The sequence below is a fragment of the Aphelocoma coerulescens genome, unplaced genomic scaffold (genome assembly GCF_041296385.1).
Source record: "Aphelocoma coerulescens isolate FSJ_1873_10779 unplaced genomic scaffold, UR_Acoe_1.0 HiC_scaffold_77, whole genome shotgun sequence".
In the NCBI taxonomy this organism is placed as follows: domain Eukaryota; kingdom Metazoa; phylum Chordata; class Aves; order Passeriformes; family Corvidae; genus Aphelocoma; species Aphelocoma coerulescens.
In genome coordinates, this window is record NW_027184063.1 from 1,634,478 (window position 1) to 1,652,750 (window position 18,273).

Genomic DNA, 18,273 nt, shown 5'->3' on the forward strand with positions numbered 1-18,273 from the left:
ACACAGACTCCCCTGCCACTGAGGGGGACAAGGAGGTTTCAGGTCTGTGGTGCTACCTCTGGTCAGAGGTACTGAACACCCATCCTCCCTTACACAAACTGGCCCAGCTGGGAAACCTCCAACACTGGAAAGGCCATATCCACGGGATATTCACATGAGAGGCAGCTGAGGGGGTGTCATAATCCATCAAAGACCTCCCAAAGTGCTCCCAAAACTTATTCCTGAGGCCTTGCTCCACAGGACTGCACATGATGCAAAGTGATGCAGCAGACCCAGAGTCTACTGCAAGAGACAGTGTGCAAGTGCCCTCCCCCAGGGGAGGTACCTGGGTATTCCCACCTGCCCTGAGCATATATTAATCCATTGGATTCTGTGCTTTTAGGGGGACTCTTACCACCAAAAAGACCAGCTGGAGGGGATCATTGGGATCCCAGTGGGATGCGTGGAGTGGTGTATTTTCTTTCATCTGTCTCTCTCACTCTCTTTCTGCCCCCCAACCTCTTTTCTATCTCTTTCTCTTTTCTCTCTCATATTTGCTATTAAATAAAGCCCATACTATTGACTTTGGTCTTGGTCTTGTTTGCACCTTAATTTGGGCAGAGGCATTTCTAATTCCTTTCAAGATTGGACTGTGACATCCTGCTGTGCTGAGAGTTTACACTTAGTTCCATGAGATATTTCTGTGTGCCAATGTTCTCCTGGGTTCCAAGAGGCCCCACTGTCTTTACAATGGACACTTGGTTCCCCAAGATTCCATGGCGTCACTGTGCTCTCCTGTGATTCATCAGGCTGTGCTGTGTCACCATGGACACTTGCTTCCTCAAAGGCTGGAGATGTCCCAGTGGCACTGGCTGGCCCTCAGGCCCGGCTTTGTTCCAATGGCGCCTTGGTTGCATGAGAATCCATTGCCCCACACTGGTCTCCTGGGTGCCACGGGGCCTTTCTGTGTCACAGTGGACCCTTGATTGCACCAGCCTTGGCAATGTCCCAGTGGAATCTGGGTTCCATGAGACCCTGCCATGTCACAATTGACCACTGGTTCCATGAGACTCCATTGTGACCCTGTGCTCTCCTAGATCCCATGAAGCCTTGCTGTGCCACAATGGCGCCTTCTTTCTACTGGGCCTGGCAATGTTTCTGTGGCCATTGTGTTCCATGAGGCCTCACTCTATAACAACTGGCCCTTGATTCCATGAGATTCCATTGCATCACAAAGATGTTCTGGGTTCCATGAAACCCCACTGTGTCACAATGGATGTTCTGGGTTCCATGAGTGGTGGCACTGTTTCCACACCACCTTTGTCTGAAGAGGCCCCACTTTGTCACAATTGACTCTGGGTTCCATGGGCTGGGAAGAGCAGAGGTGGGAAGAGGCTGGGCCATTGTCTCTGGCTGTGCTGCTGTGCTGGGAGTCTCTTCCCTCCAGCTGTGCCCACAGGCACTGCCCCTGCAGAGCCAGAGAAGGCCTGAGGAACAAACCTTGGACACACAAGTCAGGGCAGACACTCCTTTTGATTCAAATGCACAGGGAAGAAGCCTCCTGAAAGTCCTTGTGTTTCCAAAGAAAGGCAGATGTTCATGTAGAAATGCTAAGAGCAGTACTACAGGATTTTATAAAAAACAGCATAACACTAGAAAAAGAAGAAAAGAAGGCACCAATGAAAAAATGGACAAATAGAAAAAAACCCCTGAGATTGTAAAGAGTTACATTCTGAAGGTTCTGGAGCAGAAAAGAGAGAGTTTATTGCTTCTGAAAAGATATAGTCATCATTTTCCTCAGGGCATCCTTGAGCTCCTGGTTCCTCAGGCTGTAGATGAGGGGGTGTTGCCTCTCGGAGGCGTAGCGACCTGGTTCAGGAACGGCACGACGACCACCTCAGGTCATTCGGACCATCAGCTCACAGACACCAATGTGGTGGACGGCAAAATGGCGTTTATTCGTGGATTACATAGGGTTAAATAACCTGGGTTTGCCACGTCACTTCCTTCTGCTCACCTATCACCTGTAGAGGGGAGGGGTTTTACCTGTCCCGTACAACGCGATATCTTCCGAACGCCTGTCCCTAGTCACCTACATTTCCCCCCCTCTATCCTGAATTACCCGCATTTCCCCCCCACCATGATTTATTTAAGAAACATACAAAGTATAAATGCTATAAAATTTCAAGAACTAGTAAAACCTACATAACAAGTTATAAAAAGTGGTATAACATTTACAAAATAGATGCGCTCTAGAGCAATTGTTGGCGGTCAACAAATAGAATGTTAACCTTTTCTAACCGGCTTTTAACAAATGACACCAATTTGTTTAGTATGCAAGGCCCAAAAATCAACGTTAGGAGTAACATAGTGAGGGGGCCTATTAGAGTGGAAACAAGGGTGGTCAGCCATGGAGACTGGTTAAACCATGACTCGAACCATCCTTGTTGGGCTTCTCTTTCTCTTTTCCTCTGGGCTAGCCTTTCCCTTAGTTCAGTCATTGAGTCCCGTACGACTCCGGTGTGGTCTGCATAAAAGCAGCATTCTTCTTTCAAGGCGGCACACAGGCCTCCTTGTTGCATGAGCAGGAGGTCCAGTCCTCGCCTGTTCTGCAGGACGACTTCTGAGAGAGAGGAGACAGATTTCTCTAGAAAGGAGATGGATTTTTCGATTCTTTGTAAGTCCTCATCAATAGTCATCTGCAGCTGAGAAAGTCCCTGGTGTTGGGTCACGAGGGCTGAAACACCTGTGGCTGCGCCGGTGGCTCCGAGGCCGAGCAGCATTGCGATGGTTATGCCTGTTATTATTTCTCTCTTGTGGAGCCGGCTAGGTTCTTCAAGAAGGTGGTACATTTCTTCTTCTTGGTGATACAGGACTCTAGGAACAATTAAAACTTGGACACAAAAGTCAGTAGAGTTATCGAACTTATCAAGAAGCACACAGGGGCTTATTCCGGATCGCTGGCAAACAAACATCCCTGATGCGAATGGGACCACCCACTTATTGATCGTTTTGTTAAGTTTGACAAATTCAGTACAGACATTGCCTATTCGTTTTGCTAAGGCCGCATTGCCAAAGCACTTGCCTCGGCCTGTGATCTGACTCAGAGTAACTCCCCTTCGGGGGGCGTCCCACCTGCACTGATGTGGATTTAGTGCTGTTGAGTAGCCAAGAGGAACATTGAGTGCAATGCCTTCGTAAAAAGGGGGTTGCGCATCATAACACAACCAGCATGATTCTGTAAAGTTTGGGTTTGATTGATTCAATGACAAAAAGGTAGCGTTTAGTACGCTGAGAAACTGATCGTAAGGAGCTGATTTAGGTGTTTGGTGGGTAGCTAATGGGCCACGTGGGGAGAAGATGGGATTTCTATTTACTGTAAGAATCGGATTAGGCCCGACTGGTTGGGATTCTGACGGTAGGAGCTTGACAATTTGTACGTTCACCCAATAGCTGGTAGGGGCGTGAACATACACTGTCCATGCTCTACCCGAGGCCCAACTCTTATGGGCCAGCTGTAGAATTGTCATTCTATAGTGTTCGCAAGTGTGTCTACTCCCATCTTGGGGCAGGTATATTCGCTTGTCAAGTGAGAATTTTGGTTCGCGACAGCCTTGAGGTGCATACTTAACTTGGAGGAACTCATCAGGTGGCTGTGGTTGCCATCTATTGCCTGTCACGATAGTCTCACACCCCCAATACCCACAATGTCCATACCCTGGATAGTTACAGTAGTCTTTACCTGGGTTTGAAGCGGGACACCAATAGGTTTGGTACAGTGAGGAATCACCAAAATTAGGGAATTGTAGATACGAGGGAAAAATGTCTTTTAGCTTAAAATCAAACGATGGACTGCCTGGTGTGATGGTTTCTTTGATTGGGTTATCACTCAAAAGGTGGCGTAGGACCCACCTGAATGGCTGGTGAGGATGATGTTCTGCATTGGCTTGCCCTCTGCCAAGAAGCTGTAAAAGCAAAATTACGCAAAGATACCGTTGTTGTTTGGATTTCACTGGTGCAGGATTCTCGGGCGCTGTCGGGCTGCTCGATGACTTGTCGCTCTCTTTGCGCACTGGGATGTATCGGTCATGGAGGCATCCAAAGATCCAGTCCTGCAAACAAAACCTCGCAGTTTTCATTAGTCTTATTCTGAAGGTCAGGTTTGATTGACCTAAGTGGACACCATTTGACTCTACCATCTTTTTTAACAGCCGCGTACCCTCGCCCCGTGAGCACTAGTCTCCAGCCTTGTTCCCATTCCCCCAACTCGTTTTTGATTACAACTTGCGGGCCTTCGTCTAGTGCTCGAGTGACCCAGTGTTTTTGAGCGGGACTATTTGTCTCATCCCCCCTAGGGAATTGGTTCAGTGCTAGCAGGGCAGTTGCCAGTATGCGTGCCTGGTCCCCTGGGGGAATGGAATTGGTAAAGCCCTCTGTTTTTGCTAGCACTTCCAATTTGGTTTTTAGGGTTTGATTTGCCCGCTCAACAATGGCCTGCCCGGTGCTATTGTACGGGATGCCATGTACCAGAGTGATACCCCACTTTGAAACAAATGTTTGGCTCGATTTTGAAATAAAGTTCGGGCCGTTGTCTGTCTTGATCTGCTTCGGAACGCCGAGCCACGCCATAGCTGTCAGCCAATGTTGGATGGTTGCTTTAGAATCAGTTCTTAGGTGTTGTGTGGCCACAATCATTCCGCTATATGTGTCCACAGTTACAGCAAGCCATGCTCGGGGCTTCAGTAGATGACATAGTGTAAAGTCTGTTTGCCATATTTCTGAGGCTTTAAGGCCTCTGGGGTTGACTCCACTGGACCACAGCGGTGATTTTTGACAGTGGGGGCACGTGGCTACGATGTGTTTCGCGTCAGTGGTCGAAATCCCACATCTTTTTGCCAGTGCTTTAGCTCCGATGTGGACAGACTCATGTAGCTGACGGGCATCTCTCAGTGTCCACAGTCCTTTTGCGGCGGCGTCTGCTTTGTCGTTTCCGATTTGAAAGAATCCTTTAACCGAATTATGGCTGTTAACGTGGATGACAGATATGGTGCCCTTCCGCGAAGAGAGTGCTTCTTCAAGCATCACAGCCACCGTGGACACTGACACGCCAGGCCCTGACATGGCTAGGCAAAGCTTAGCTACAAACATAGAGTCAGTCACAATGTTGAGGTGCTCCTCCGGGAACAGTCCACACGCCAGCACTACGGCGGCTGCTTCGAGTTGCTGGACCGAGAGCGTAGGGTCGGTTGCTTTGATGCACTGCCACTGCTCTCCCGACTGCCATACCGCTGCTGCAGTTGAGGTCAGCGACGATGCGTCTGTGAAGACTGTCGGTCCTGGTAGCGGTCGGTCGATGACTTTTGGCGGGAGATCGATGTCGATGATCGCAAGGAGCTGGGTCCATGGGGGTTTTGCAGCATAGCGAATCTCTCCTCCAAAACCAGTGAGGGCTATGGCTAAAAGCTCTGATATTGTCGGTGATTGCGCGGAGAGCTGCTTGCGGAAGGGTAGGTATATCCTGGCGGGCTCCGTGCCCAAGTGCCTTAGGGCAAGTCTTCTCCCTTTCATGATAAGGTTGCCAAGACACTCAACTCCCGGGGAGAATGCGCGTGACGGTTTTCCCAAGACTACCCACTGTATCGGCTGGGCTCTGTCAGGGGGCCCCTGGGCTAGCGCTCCTACCCCTCCTTTCTTTGTAAAGTGTACATATAAATCAAGTGGTGCTCCCAGGTCCCACCTAGCAAGCGTACTCACAGATATTTGCTGCTCGATAAAGTCGAGCGAGCTAGTCGCTTCTGGTGTCAGAGCTTTCTGTTCCCATGAGTTTTTTCCTCTCAGGAGGTCGTTCAAGGGGTCCATGACCTCGGGAGGAATCAGGATGATGTTACGGAGCCATTGTAGAGATCCCACTAGCTGCTGCATATCATGGAGCGTCTTGATATCTCTGCGAATTTTTATCTGGAGCAGGGTTATGTAGGAGCTTGTAATTCCTACTCCTAGAAAGGTTACACATGGTCCCTTTTTTATTTTCGCGCTCGCGATTTCAAAGCCATTTGCTTTCAGGGTCTCTGAGACTGTTGACACTAGTCGGTCTACCTGGCTCGCTGATGGCGCGGCAATCAGGATGTCATCCATGTACTGAATAATGGTTGCGGCTGGGTCGCTGTGGCGGACTGGTGCTAGTGCTCGGTCAACCGTGATTTGGCAGATGGTGGGGGAGTTGACCATCCCTTGGGGCAACACCTTCCACTGGAAGCGCAGGTTAGGCCGTTGGCTGTTCGGGAAGACGATGGAAAAGGCAAACCGCTCTTTGTCTTCATCATGCAGGGGTATGGAAAAGAAACAGTCTTTAATGTCAAGCACCGCGCAGGGCTGCCCTTTTGGTATCATCGAGTTCATGGGCAGCAAGGTTTGGACCGGACCTATTGGTTGGATTTTCTTGTTCACCTCCCGCAGGTCGTGCAGGAGGCGGAAGCCCTCGCCAGATCGTTTGGGTATTATGAAAACCGGGGTGTTCCATGGGCTTGTGGAGGGCTCTATATGGTCCCGCTGTAGCTCGCGGCTAACGAGCTCAAGGAGGGCGGTCATTCGAGGCTTCGACAAGGGCCACTGCTCGATCCACACCGGGTCAACCGATTTCCATACCAGTTTGATGGGCAGCGGTGGGTATGCGGCAGTGGCCCTTAGAATAAATTTGTCACCCTGACTTTCAGCAGGGCAAGGGCATCCCTCCCCAACAAGGGTGGACATTTTGGCATAACATATGGGAAAAGGGTGATAGTTTTCTCCGGTCCTTTTTCGGTGCGGAGCGTTATCGCTATCAGTTGGGTGCTTTTTTGGGCCCGAGATAATCCCCCAACTCCACCCACCATGGGGGCCTCCTCCAGTTCCTAGTGTATAGGCCAGTACGTTTCTGGGATGACAGTAACATCTGATCCCGTATCAATCAAAAAGGGGAGACGAATAGCAGGGTCACCTGGGTTGTTGTGGAGACAGCAAACTCCCCACACTATCGGCGGGTGGCTGCCCACTTTCATGGCCAAAGCCACCCAGGGGTCTCGCTCCCAGGGGGTTGTTCCTGCTGTGCCTGGAGTGCAGACAGGTTTAACTGAGCCATTGGTTGAGCTGTGGAATTGGTCATTTCCCGGGGGGGCAGTGGGTGCGGGAGCTCCACGGCCCATTGAGGATTGGCATAGCTGGGCCGCTTCATGTCCCGAGTGGGAGGGAGCTGTGTGCGGCCCGGATGCCCCCTCCCCCTCCCGTTTCCCTGGAGCTTGGATCTGCATTCTCTGGCAAAATGCCCCTTTTTCCCACATGCCCAGCATGGCCCTCTAGGTCGCGTCTGGTGTGGGGGAACTGCTGTTGATGGAGGCTCCAATTGGGGGCAATTTGTTACAGCGTGGCCTGCCTGGCCACACTTAAAGCATGCCATTACACTCGTTATCGCAGTGCGGACGGCTGCCTGGATTGGGGCCAGATGTTCTTCTTTTGCGACATGCTTAATCATATCTGCAATACTGGACCCGGCTGGTAATGACCGTAAAATGTCCTTAGTGGTAGAGTTGCATTGTTGGCGCAAGCATTCTGCCACCACAGGGCCCTTTGCTTCTGAGGGCAAGTTAGAGGAATCAACCGCTGCCTGGAGGCGGTCCACAAACTGTGTGAAACTTTCACTCTCGCTCTGCTTTATTGTGGACCATGGCGATGGTCTAGCAATAACTCTGGAAGCAGAGCGGATAGCTTCTCTAGCGGCACGGGTAGTTGCCGTGACTTCGTGGGCCCGTAGGCCCTCGGCCTGCGCCTGAGGGGTGATCATGGTCGGGTCCGTGCCCATTAGCCGCTGTAGGCTGGACCCGTGGAGGGGGTGGTCTGCCCCAGTTACTAGGGCTAGTTGCTTTGCGCAATTGTCCTCCCATTCTTGTTTGAAAACAATCATCCCTGCCCCATCAAAAATTAATCTGCAGGTTTGTTTAATGTCAAATGGGAGCAGGTCATCCCCTCCAAAAACGCTGTCAATGAGGGTGGAAACCATAGCCGAATTGATCCCTTTGTCTGCAATTGCTTTAACAATTGCTTGTATATCTTTAGGATTTATCGGTGAGTAAATCCTCTGGTTTCCGGCTTGCCCTCCTACTCGGACCGGGAAAGCTAGCGAGGCTGAAGGGGCCCATTCAGCACAGGCTGTTTTTATCTTTCTCCAGTCTGTAAGCGGAGTACGTTCTTTTTCAAATTTCCCCTTGGCCCGGGTAGGAGCGCGGTGGTTATAGCTTTTATCTATTCTGAAATCATCTTTGTCAGAGTCGGAGTCGGTTACGGACCGTTCGTCAAGCCACTCGCTCCAGCTATAGTCCGACTCGGAGCCGGAAGTCGACTGACTGGATACTTCCGGGCTCCGGAGCTTTTTCCCCGGGCTTCTACCCCGCCCCCTTCTCTTAGGATTGGGCCGCTCCTTCCCCCTGGGCTCGCCCCGCCTCCTGCTGAGGGAGGCTCTTGCTATATAAGGGCACGTTTCCGGGCGAGCGCTCTGGTTGGCCTTGGCTCCCCCTCCGGGATTCCCTCCCCTTTTCCGTTCACGCGCATCTGCGGCATCCAGCGGACCTCCGCCGCTCCCGCCGGCCACGTGTGTGCACCCCGGCGAACCTCCGCCGCTCCCGCCGGCCACGCGTGTGCCCCCCGGCGAACCTCCGCTGCTCCCGCCGGCCACGTGTGTGCACCCCAGCGGACCACCGCTGCTCCCGCCGGCCGCGTGTGTGCACCCCGGCGCATCACCCCCGCTCCCGCCGGCCACGTGCGCACACCCCGGCGGACCTCCGCCGCTCCCGCCGGCCACGTGTGTGCACCCCGGCGAACCTCCGCCGCTCCCGCCGGCCGCGTGTGTGCACCCCGGCGAACCTCCGCCGCTCCCGCCGGCCGCGTGTGTGCACCCCGGCGGACCTCCGCCGCTCCCGCCGGCCACGTGTGTGCACCCCGGCGAACCTCCGCCGCTCCCGCCGGCCGCGTGTGTGCACCCCGGCGAACCTCCGCCGCTCCCGCCGGCCACGTGTGTGCACCCCGGCGGACCACCGCCGCTCCCGCCGGCCGCGTGTGTGCACCCCGGCGCATCACCCCCGCTCCCACCGGCCGCGTGTGTGCACCCCCCATGCCCTCCGGGGTCGGCGCCATTCTGCGGGGCATAGGGCGGGGGTCTCGTCCATGCCGTTTCGGACTCCGCTTTAATGGCAGCCTCCCTGGCTTCCTCCACCAGCCCTCCCCAGAATGACTGCACCCGCTCCTTTCCCTCTGTAGGTAGGGTTGGGCTGGGGGGCCGTGGAGAGGGTGCTTGCTCCTGCGAGTCTGTGCGCTCGGCAGGGCAGCTTTCATCTGTAGTTTGCGTGGCCGCACCAACTCCCAACCGCGGTGTGGCCAGCAAACAGTTCCGTGCGGCTTTCCAGGTCTCCTGCTCTCGCAGGGCCTTACGCAAAGCCTGCACGACTTTTCCCCATAATTTAAGGTATTTCCCCGAACCCGAGGACATTGTTTCATCGGCTAGAGCCTTAGTACATCTGTCCCATACTTCTGGGTGGAGGATATCCACCGGTCGGTCTATGACCCCAATTTCCAATAGCCTCGCAACAGCGAGTGTAAAATCTTTCGGTTTGCAATCGATACCCCATTGCTTATGAATCTGAGATACGACCTTCGCGAGAGCTTCCATCCTCCTCGCTGGTCCGGGAGCGTCCTCCCCGCCGGGCTGGTCCTGCTGCACCGGCCGCCGTTCACCCGTCCAGGCGAATTCCCGATCCCGATTCCGATTCTGGTTCCCGGGTTTCGGCACCACTTGTTGCCTCTCGGAGGCGTAGCGACCTGGTTCAGGAACGGCACGACGACCACCTCAGGTCGTTTGGACCATCAGCTCACAGACACCAATGTGGTGGACGGCAAAAGGGCGTTTATTCGTGGATTACATAGGGTTAAATAACCTGGGTTTGCCACGTCACTTCCTTCTGCTCACCTATCACCTGTAGAGGGGAGGGGTTTTACCTGTCCCGTACAACGCGATATCTTCCGAACGCCTGTCCCTAGTCACCTACAAGGGGGTTCAGGGCTGGAGGCACCACCGAGTTCAGAACTGACACCACCACATCCAGGGATGGGGACGAGATGGAGGGGGGCTTCAGGTGAGCAAATGTGCCAGTGCTGAGAACAGAGAGACCACGGCCAGGTGAGGGAGGCACGTGCAAAAGGCTTTGTGCCGGCCCTGCTCAGAGGGGATCCTCAGCACGGCCCTGAAGAACTGCACATAGGAGAAAAGCATGAACACAAAACAACCCAAAAAAGGAAAAGTACTAAAAGCAAGAAGCCCAAATTCCCACAGGTATGTGTCTGAGCAGGAGAGCCTGAGGATGTGTGGGATTTCAGAGAAGAACTGGCCCGGGGCATTGTCCTGGCACAGGGACAGAGAAAATGTATTGGCCGTGTGCAGCAGAGCAGTGAGAAAGCCAGTGGCCAAGGCAGCTGCTGCCATGTGGGCACAAGCCCTGCTGCCCAGGAGGGTCCCGTAGTGCAGGGCTTTGCAGATGGACACATAGCAGTCGTAGCACATGAGGGTGAGGAGAAAATCCTGTGTTCCAAGAAAGAAGACAATCAGAAACACCTGAGCAGCACATCCTGTGTAGGAGATGTGCCTGGTGCCCCAGAGGGAATTGTGCATGGCCTTGGGGACAGTGGTGCAGATGGAGCCCAGGTCGCTGAGGGCCAGGCTGAGCAGGAAGAAGAACATGGGGCTGTGCAGGTGCTGGCCGCAGGCTCCGGCGCTGATGATGAGGCTGTTGGCCAGGAGGGCAGCCAGGGAGATGCCCAGGAAGAGGCAGAAGTGCAGGAGCTGCAGCTGCCGCGTGTCTGCCAATGGCAGCAGGAGGAAGTGGCTGATGGAGCTGCTGTTGGACATTGCTGTGTCTGGCCATGGGCACCTGTTCATGGAGAAAGGACAGTGACAAGTCAGGACAGGCTGCTTGGAGCCAAACCTGTGCCATTCCCTGCACACTGTCCCGCTGGGACTGCCCCACCCTTGTTCCTGCTCTGGGAAAACCTTCACCCAGTTGCCTGCCTGAGCTCCACTTGTGCTGTCTGAGTGTGCCAGGAGCAGCCAGGCCTGTGCCTAGGGGCTGTCGAGGAGCCATTGCTGTCCCGCTGCCCTGAGTTTGTGGCCGTGTGGCAGAGGGACAAGGCTGGAGAGTCAGGATTTGTCAGTGCAATCCCTCCTAGAAAGGCTTGGTAGCAGTTTTACTCTCAGTTCCACAGGACAGGGATGGCAGGAGTGAGTTTTAGGAAAGATTTTCCTACCCACACATCATTCCTGCTTCTCTGAGGTTCTTGGAAGGACACAGCGAGGAGAGCCATGGGTGTACCCATGATGGTATCTCAGGGAGGGAGGCTCAGCTCATTCCCCTTTCCCATGGACTGCTTTGCCCACAGCCCCACAGGGCACAGGGAAGCTTGGACATCCCATTCCCATGGACAGCCCTGACTGGCAGGAATCCCAAGGGCAGAGCCTGACTCAGCTGCTGCAGATCCCAGAGCCCACCTGAGAGCACCAGATAGCAGTGACAATGTCAGAGGAGTAATAATAATAACTATAACAAGGACAATAGCAGAGACTCAGAATGTTCTGTCATTCTGGGATTCCAACTCCTGTTCTGCTTCTCTCATCCCGCAACCTTCCCATCCTGCTCCAAGCAGGAAATCCAAACAGGCTCAGGAACGCTCCTGATCTTGACAGCAATCCCTGGCTTACCTTCTTTTGGGAAGTGCCTCCGGAGCTGTGCCCAGGCTGGTCTGGAGCTGGGAGCAGCCCTGCCCCAGCCAGCAGCTCTCAGCAGCAGCACCTGCCCTGCTCAGGGTCACTCCTTCCCCCCACTGCTCCTCCCCCAGCGCTGGCAGCAGCTCCCTGGGCCGGCTGAGAGCTGCCCCTGGCAGGCAGCAGAGTCCCTGCCCCAGCACAGCGCCCTGGGCTGCAGGACCCTGCTCTGCAGGACAGCCCTGGGCACCCCTGGCTGCAGCCCCGGCTGCTCAGCCCTGCAGCAGAGCCTGGCAGCAGGAGCTGCCTTGTGCTGGGCCTTGGGTGCTGCAGCACGGAAACCCAGCCCTGCCCTAGGGCCACATCCCCCAGACTGCAGCAACTCTGGGAGTGCTCTGCAAAGCTCTGAAAAGCTGTGGGATGGGCCAGCTTCAGGAGATGCCTCCAGGAGCTGCAGCTTCTCTTCCCACAGCCAGACAATGACTGTTTCAAACTCTCTGAGGATTTCTGCTCTGGTGAGCCCTCAGTGAGCTCTGCTCTGTGCTCCCAGCCCCGGCTGAGTTGAAGCCCTGTGTGCCTCTGTGCTGTGCCCGGGCTGGCTACAGGCAGTGCCCCAGCCCTGCTGGGCTGTGCCCAGGAGCTGCTCCTGGCCAGAGCTGTCTCTCTGCAGCGCTGCCACTTGCCAAGTGCTGCCTGTGTGCCAGGAGCCCGGCCCAGCTCAGCAGCACAGATACAGCACAAGGACTGTAATGACCTTCTCAGGGCTTGGTGCTGAGGCCCTGAACATCAGTCCCTGATAGGGACTGGCAAAAACCTCTCAAGAATTCTGAGTCAGATTCAAACTCAAAATTCCTGACACTGTTAATGGGTCTCAGTGAGGGACATGACTGAGAAAGTGTCCCCAGGCTGCAGTCAGAGCAGAGAACTGGAGGCAGGGAGGACAGGAGTGGACAAAGAGAAGCCAAGTCTTGGTACCCTGGGGCACAGCAGCATCTGTGCCACCAAGGGCTGTGATGGGCACTGTCAGCCCCTTGTCCTGCTCTCAGCATCCCCTCCTACATCCCAGTGCTGGAAGGAGTCCCTGGGGAGCCTTGGTCAGGAATGGCCCTGGGGGGCTCCTGAATGCTCCCAGGGACTGCAGGTTTTCCAAAGGACTTTGGCTTTGGCTTTTGTCTTGGAATGTCTGAGAGCTTTGTGCAATCGTGGCCTCCAATTATCTGCTTTAATTAGTCCCTGGAGAGCCTTTGTCAGTAACAACACTCAGTGGGGCTCATTATTGCTTCAGGGTATTGGAGAATGGTTAGAGGAGCAGGGACATGGCTCATTGATAGAATGATTGGATCAATAATCCAACCCTACGAGTAAAAAGGCCTGTGTGAGAAAAATTCTGCATGAGACAAATCCCTGTGTGAGAAACCAACCTGGGAACCAGAAGGGAGTTTTGAGAGGTGCAGCTGTGCTGATAAGATGGACTATCCCTAAGAAGGGAGGAAGATCTTTGATCTCTCAAGACAAAACATAAACAATAAGAAGCTTGCCAAATGTAGTCTTTTATCTAACCCGATTATGTAGAGGTCAGAATGTGCTTTTATAAGTTTCAACTAATTAAAGAACTGATAAGCTTGTATTCAATACTCTATATAAGTGCCTTTGTATTGCTAATAAACGGAGCTTGCATATATCAATCGTATGGGTTGCCTGCAATGTCTCTCCTCACCTAAGTCGTCGATTCATTTTGCAACATCAGGGTGCTTCTGTTTGGTAAGTACTTGGTGCTTCCCTATTGATACCAACTCTAGGAGAGGTTTGTGCAATCCAGGCCCCCAATTATCTGCTTTAATTAGTCCCTGGAGAGCCTTTGTCAGTACCAACACTCAGTGGGGCTCATTAATGCTTCAGAAGGTGCTTCTGTTTTGTAAGTACTTGGTGCTTCCCTTTTGATACCAACACTATGAGAGGTTTGTGCAATCTCCTCTCAGGCCCTGAGGTTCCAGGGCTCAGCATCAAATGCACCACGGGGCTCATTAGGATCAAGCAAGTCCTGACAAACCGCGGCTCGGCCTTGATTTCCCTCTGCTCGAGTGCAGTTCATTAGGAAAGTTTCCTACTGCAGTTGTGGAGAAATATTTCAAAGAGCTTCCAATAAATACGTATTCTTGTTTTAAGGGGTGTATTTCATTGCTGTTCTCTTTAGAGAAGAGGTGATTGCAGCATTCTGTGATTGCTATTGGTGCAGGGTCTCTCCTCAGGAGGTCTGGCCTGGTCACAGAAGCTGTGCCTTGAGGTCTGACCCAGTGTGGACAACGCTGCTCCACATCCCCAAGCCCATGCTGTCTCTCCTCACTCACCTGGGACCCGCTTTGCTTGGAGAACTGGCTGCACTCAGCCAAGGAGGGGTTTCCTTCTTTTTTTTTAAAGAATCTGAAATTCCTAAGTTTCCCCACTGAAAACAGGCACCCTTCTCAAAGTGTGCCAAGCCCAAGGTGTCACCAAGACCACTCCAGGCATGGCCTGGGCCAGCTGTGAGGGTGGATGATCATCCCAACCTGCACTGGGCCATTGCAAGGGACTGTGGTCATGGACACTGACCAATGCTGTGGCCATGGACACTGACCCCTACTGCAGGGGTTGGATGCCATGGCAACCCTCAGCAGTTCCAATTCCCTTGGAAACCCTGCCAGGACCCTTTGCTGCAGTCAGGGTCCGTGGCCACTTGCCCGCAGACCTGTGGCTGCCCTCGGCTGCCATGGCAGCCCTCAGGACAGAGCAGTGCCGGGGCTGGTGCCAGCTACAATTGCAGTGACACTCGCTGATGCCCTCAGGTGCCACGGCAGCGGCCACAGGGACCCGTTCCTCACTTTGGTGCCACGGACACCAACGCTTGGCCCCGCTGCCATGGGGATTGGCACGGTCACCTGCACTCAGGGCCCGTGGCCGGGCACTGCTGCCATGGACACGGGCACGGAGCCCTGTGCCACAGTTGGCTGCCGTGGCCACCAGCCCAAGGTCCCGTGGCCAGGGCCAGGGTCATGGAAAGGAGCCCATGGAGCCGTGGTGATGGTGGATGGCCACAGGGTGCTGCTGTGGGCTATGGCAGAGGGAATTTCCTTGCCAGGCCTTTCTGAGGGGCTGTGTTTGGGTCTGCGCTGAGCACAGCATTGATCACAGAGAGATGGTTTTGTTCTTGCTGAGCCTGCACAGAGCCAAGGCCTTTCCTGCCCATCATCCGGCCATGCTGGGGAGGGGCTGGGGGTGCGGGGGAGCTTGGCAGGGGTCACAGCCAGGACAGGTGACCCCAAGTGACCTCAGGGATATCCCAGACCACAGGACATCATGGCCAGTGTATAAGTGGGGGGAACAAGGAGGAAGGGGGGACATTTGGAGTGAGGGTTTGTGTTTTCCCAGGTAACTCTTAGGCAGGATGGGGTCCTGTTTTGCCAGTGGGCAGGGTCAGCACCAAAGACACAGACACCAACTGATGGAATTGTGTAATTTATATAATGCAAAACTGCAAAGAATTACAAAAAGGGAAGCTCAGCAAAGCACACAATCATTAGCAAATAATTACAAAAGGTTAAGCTCAGCAATGCCCCCAATCATCACTGCCAAAGATTGCCTGCAGTGATTAACCAAGCTCCATCCCCTGTAACCCTCAGACTTTACCATCAGCCAGACCCACCCATCAGCTGGGGGAAACTGTCCCAGCCAAGGACTGCAGAGCCACTCCTGCACACTGGGAATTCCTGCAGTGCCTCCACCTTTGCAGGCAACGAGGCTCCACCCTCGCTGTGAGAGGGGCCCAGCTTTTACACTGTCAAACAAACAAGCTGACATCACTTCCAGTGTGGGAACATTTGGTTTCAGTCTTCTCTTTGGCTTCTCCTAAAGCCTGGCCAGGGCTCAAGGAGGAGCCAAGGGAGTTGACTTTGATCCTTCACCCCCAAACAAGGCCAGATGGGGTCTTGTCTGGTTTTCAAACACAGAAAGGTAAATCCACCTTTCACCAATGAACACATAGAGAGATCATATTGCTCATAATGCTTCATGAATGAGCAGATACAAAGATAACTTTTGGTTGGAAGGTTCATCTAGAGGTCAACTTTGACTCAGGGCCTGTTGTTCAGGCCTTGCTGCTTTAATCCGTGCTTGGACCTACAGATGAATTACAACCTGCATACCAATTCTTTCGATAATAGAACCTTCGATTTAAGTATTAGGCATAAAGGCATCTGTCCTGGGTTGCAGTGTGTTCTATTACCATCCTCATGAGCAGTGGAAATCAGGTGGGGCAGTGTTTCCTTGCCTCCTCCCCCCAGACTATCTTGCTGTTAATGGCCCATCATTGTCCTGGCCCATGACTCAGAGATAACTCCCTCCAGGCTATCTTCTGTTAATGAGCCTAATCAACACTTGGCCTCATGACTCATTACCCCATTGTGAGATGTTCCACCCAGAGGGAGGAACCAAGCATTCCATCCTGGATATAATCTGAGATTCTGAACACCAGAAACTACCCTTCCACTGGATTTCCAGAGGACAGGAGCTACTCAGCCACCACTGGACCTGAGGAAGAGCAGACCCTTTTTTCTACAGCATCACCACTTCAGAGGACTGCAGCCACCATTCTACCAGACTGCTACCACCACCCTGATTAACAGGGACTCAGGTTGTATCTTGACTCTGTCAGTCTGAACCAGTGTTTTCTGCCTTTATTTTTGTTTTCCTATTAAATTGTTATTCTGACTTGGTGTCTCCCACTAGTTTGTTTTCCAACTAGTACAGCATCGCCTCTTGTTCTTCAATTAAGTTCTCTTCAAGTTCTTTACCCAGAGCTATAATTCACATTCTTTTTAAAACACGCCTAATTAGTCACTATTCTCTGTTATTATATTCATATCCACCTTTTTTCTTGAGACTGTGTCTCTTTTTAGACAAGTCTCAGTGCTCCATTTCCCAGCCCAAAGTGTCACAAGAGCTCTCACATGGAATCATAACACACCAAGTGCTCACACTGCAGTGATTACAGTGACTGCCACAAATGCATTGCACAGCAGCCTCCAATTTGGCAGCCATGAAGCCAATGACACCAAGAAGAATTTTCTTCTTCCTGTCACTCTTCTACTGCTCTTTCTATCGAGGTGATTCCTGATTGTTGGACTTCAAACCCATCACTGGTAGAAGTGAACATTCCTGTCCTAGAAAGGCACAGGTTCCTCCTTGACCAGTCTCTCGGTTTTTTGAGACAAAATTTTAGGAGGAAGTGATGCCTTAGGTTTTACCTTCTCTATTTTTCAAATTCTGTACTGCTTAGTGTGTAACTCGGAAGTTTCTTGTAGCCTGTTCATTTCTGCTCTCTCGTGCTAGGTAGACATAACAAAGCCTCTCTGGGCCTGCTCTTCAAGGACACCCAGACCATCCTAGGCCCAAAAAGTATCACCCAAAGAGCCTCTAAGGGGAGGAAGCAGAGGGAAAATGACGTCATTAAACTGAAGCTTTAATTGGAGAATTAAGCCTGCTATGTAAATGAACCAAACCTATAAAAGTGTGAAGAACTTGTGAGCTGTCATCCATCTTGGGGTCCAACTTGGCACTAGCCTCTGGCTCCCCAGGGGGTACCTTTGAAGGCCTTTCAAATAAATACCTACTTTTATTCCCTTACTCCTGTCTAGTCTCTGTTTCTAGGAGGCCTCTTAAGGCATCAGAAGTGCTCCGGAATGAGCCCCTCCTCCAAAGGGAAAAGGGCCTCCCCTTTTCCTCCACCAATGAGACCAATTGTTCACAGCAAGTGACAGTGGGAAAAAACCCCAAACAGTTTATTAACACAAAAGAAAACAGGGTAGAAGAGGAAAAAACAAACCTCAAAATACAGCAAATGCCCAGAGAAGGAACAGACACAGAGGCTCGGACCAGCTGGGGCCATCCTGCAAGCCCGCTGAGGCCACCCCGCAGGCTCCCCAGACCAGAGGGAAGGGAAGGGAGGAAGTGAGGCAAGGTTGAGGGAAGGGAAAAAGACCAAAAATCTCCAACTGAACCTTTTTCCAGCTAGCCAGAACAAAACCCCAAAGAGCCACACAGCACTCCCAGCGCACTCCCTCCCAGGCCCCGCCGAGACTCTCAAGCCCCTGAGCCATTGGGCCCCCACCATTCAACCGACCCCCACTCGGTCCCATGGTTCTGGCCGTGCCCCCGGGGTCCACCTTAAAGATGCAGCCTCCTTGGGCATTGAGCAGACGGTTAAGGAATAAAGCGGCTTCACAACATCATCCCAGGACATTCCACCCCTTATTCCATACCGTCTGCTCAATGCCCAAATTAATACATTTCAACTCAAAACACACACATTTATCCATATTTATACAGCTATATACAAACAGTGGCAGTGACACTCAACAAACATGTACAGGCATTCAGAAATTACAAGCGGTTCTCACCCACCATCAAATCTCCCTGCGGTATGCAATGTGTTTCTCCATCCTTCTGCATTATCCCCCATGTACAACCTGGCCCCTGAGCAAAGA

General features: G+C 52.8%; 2 pseudogenes; one reads left to right on the forward strand and one right to left on the reverse strand.

Annotated features, from left to right (window-relative positions):
* Positions 1-18,273, forward strand: part of LOC138102480 (zinc finger protein 850-like) — a 289,839-nt pseudogene that overhangs the window by 213,279 nt on the left and 58,287 nt on the right.
* On the reverse strand, positions 1,742-11,831 carry LOC138102470 (olfactory receptor 14C36-like; annotated as a pseudogene).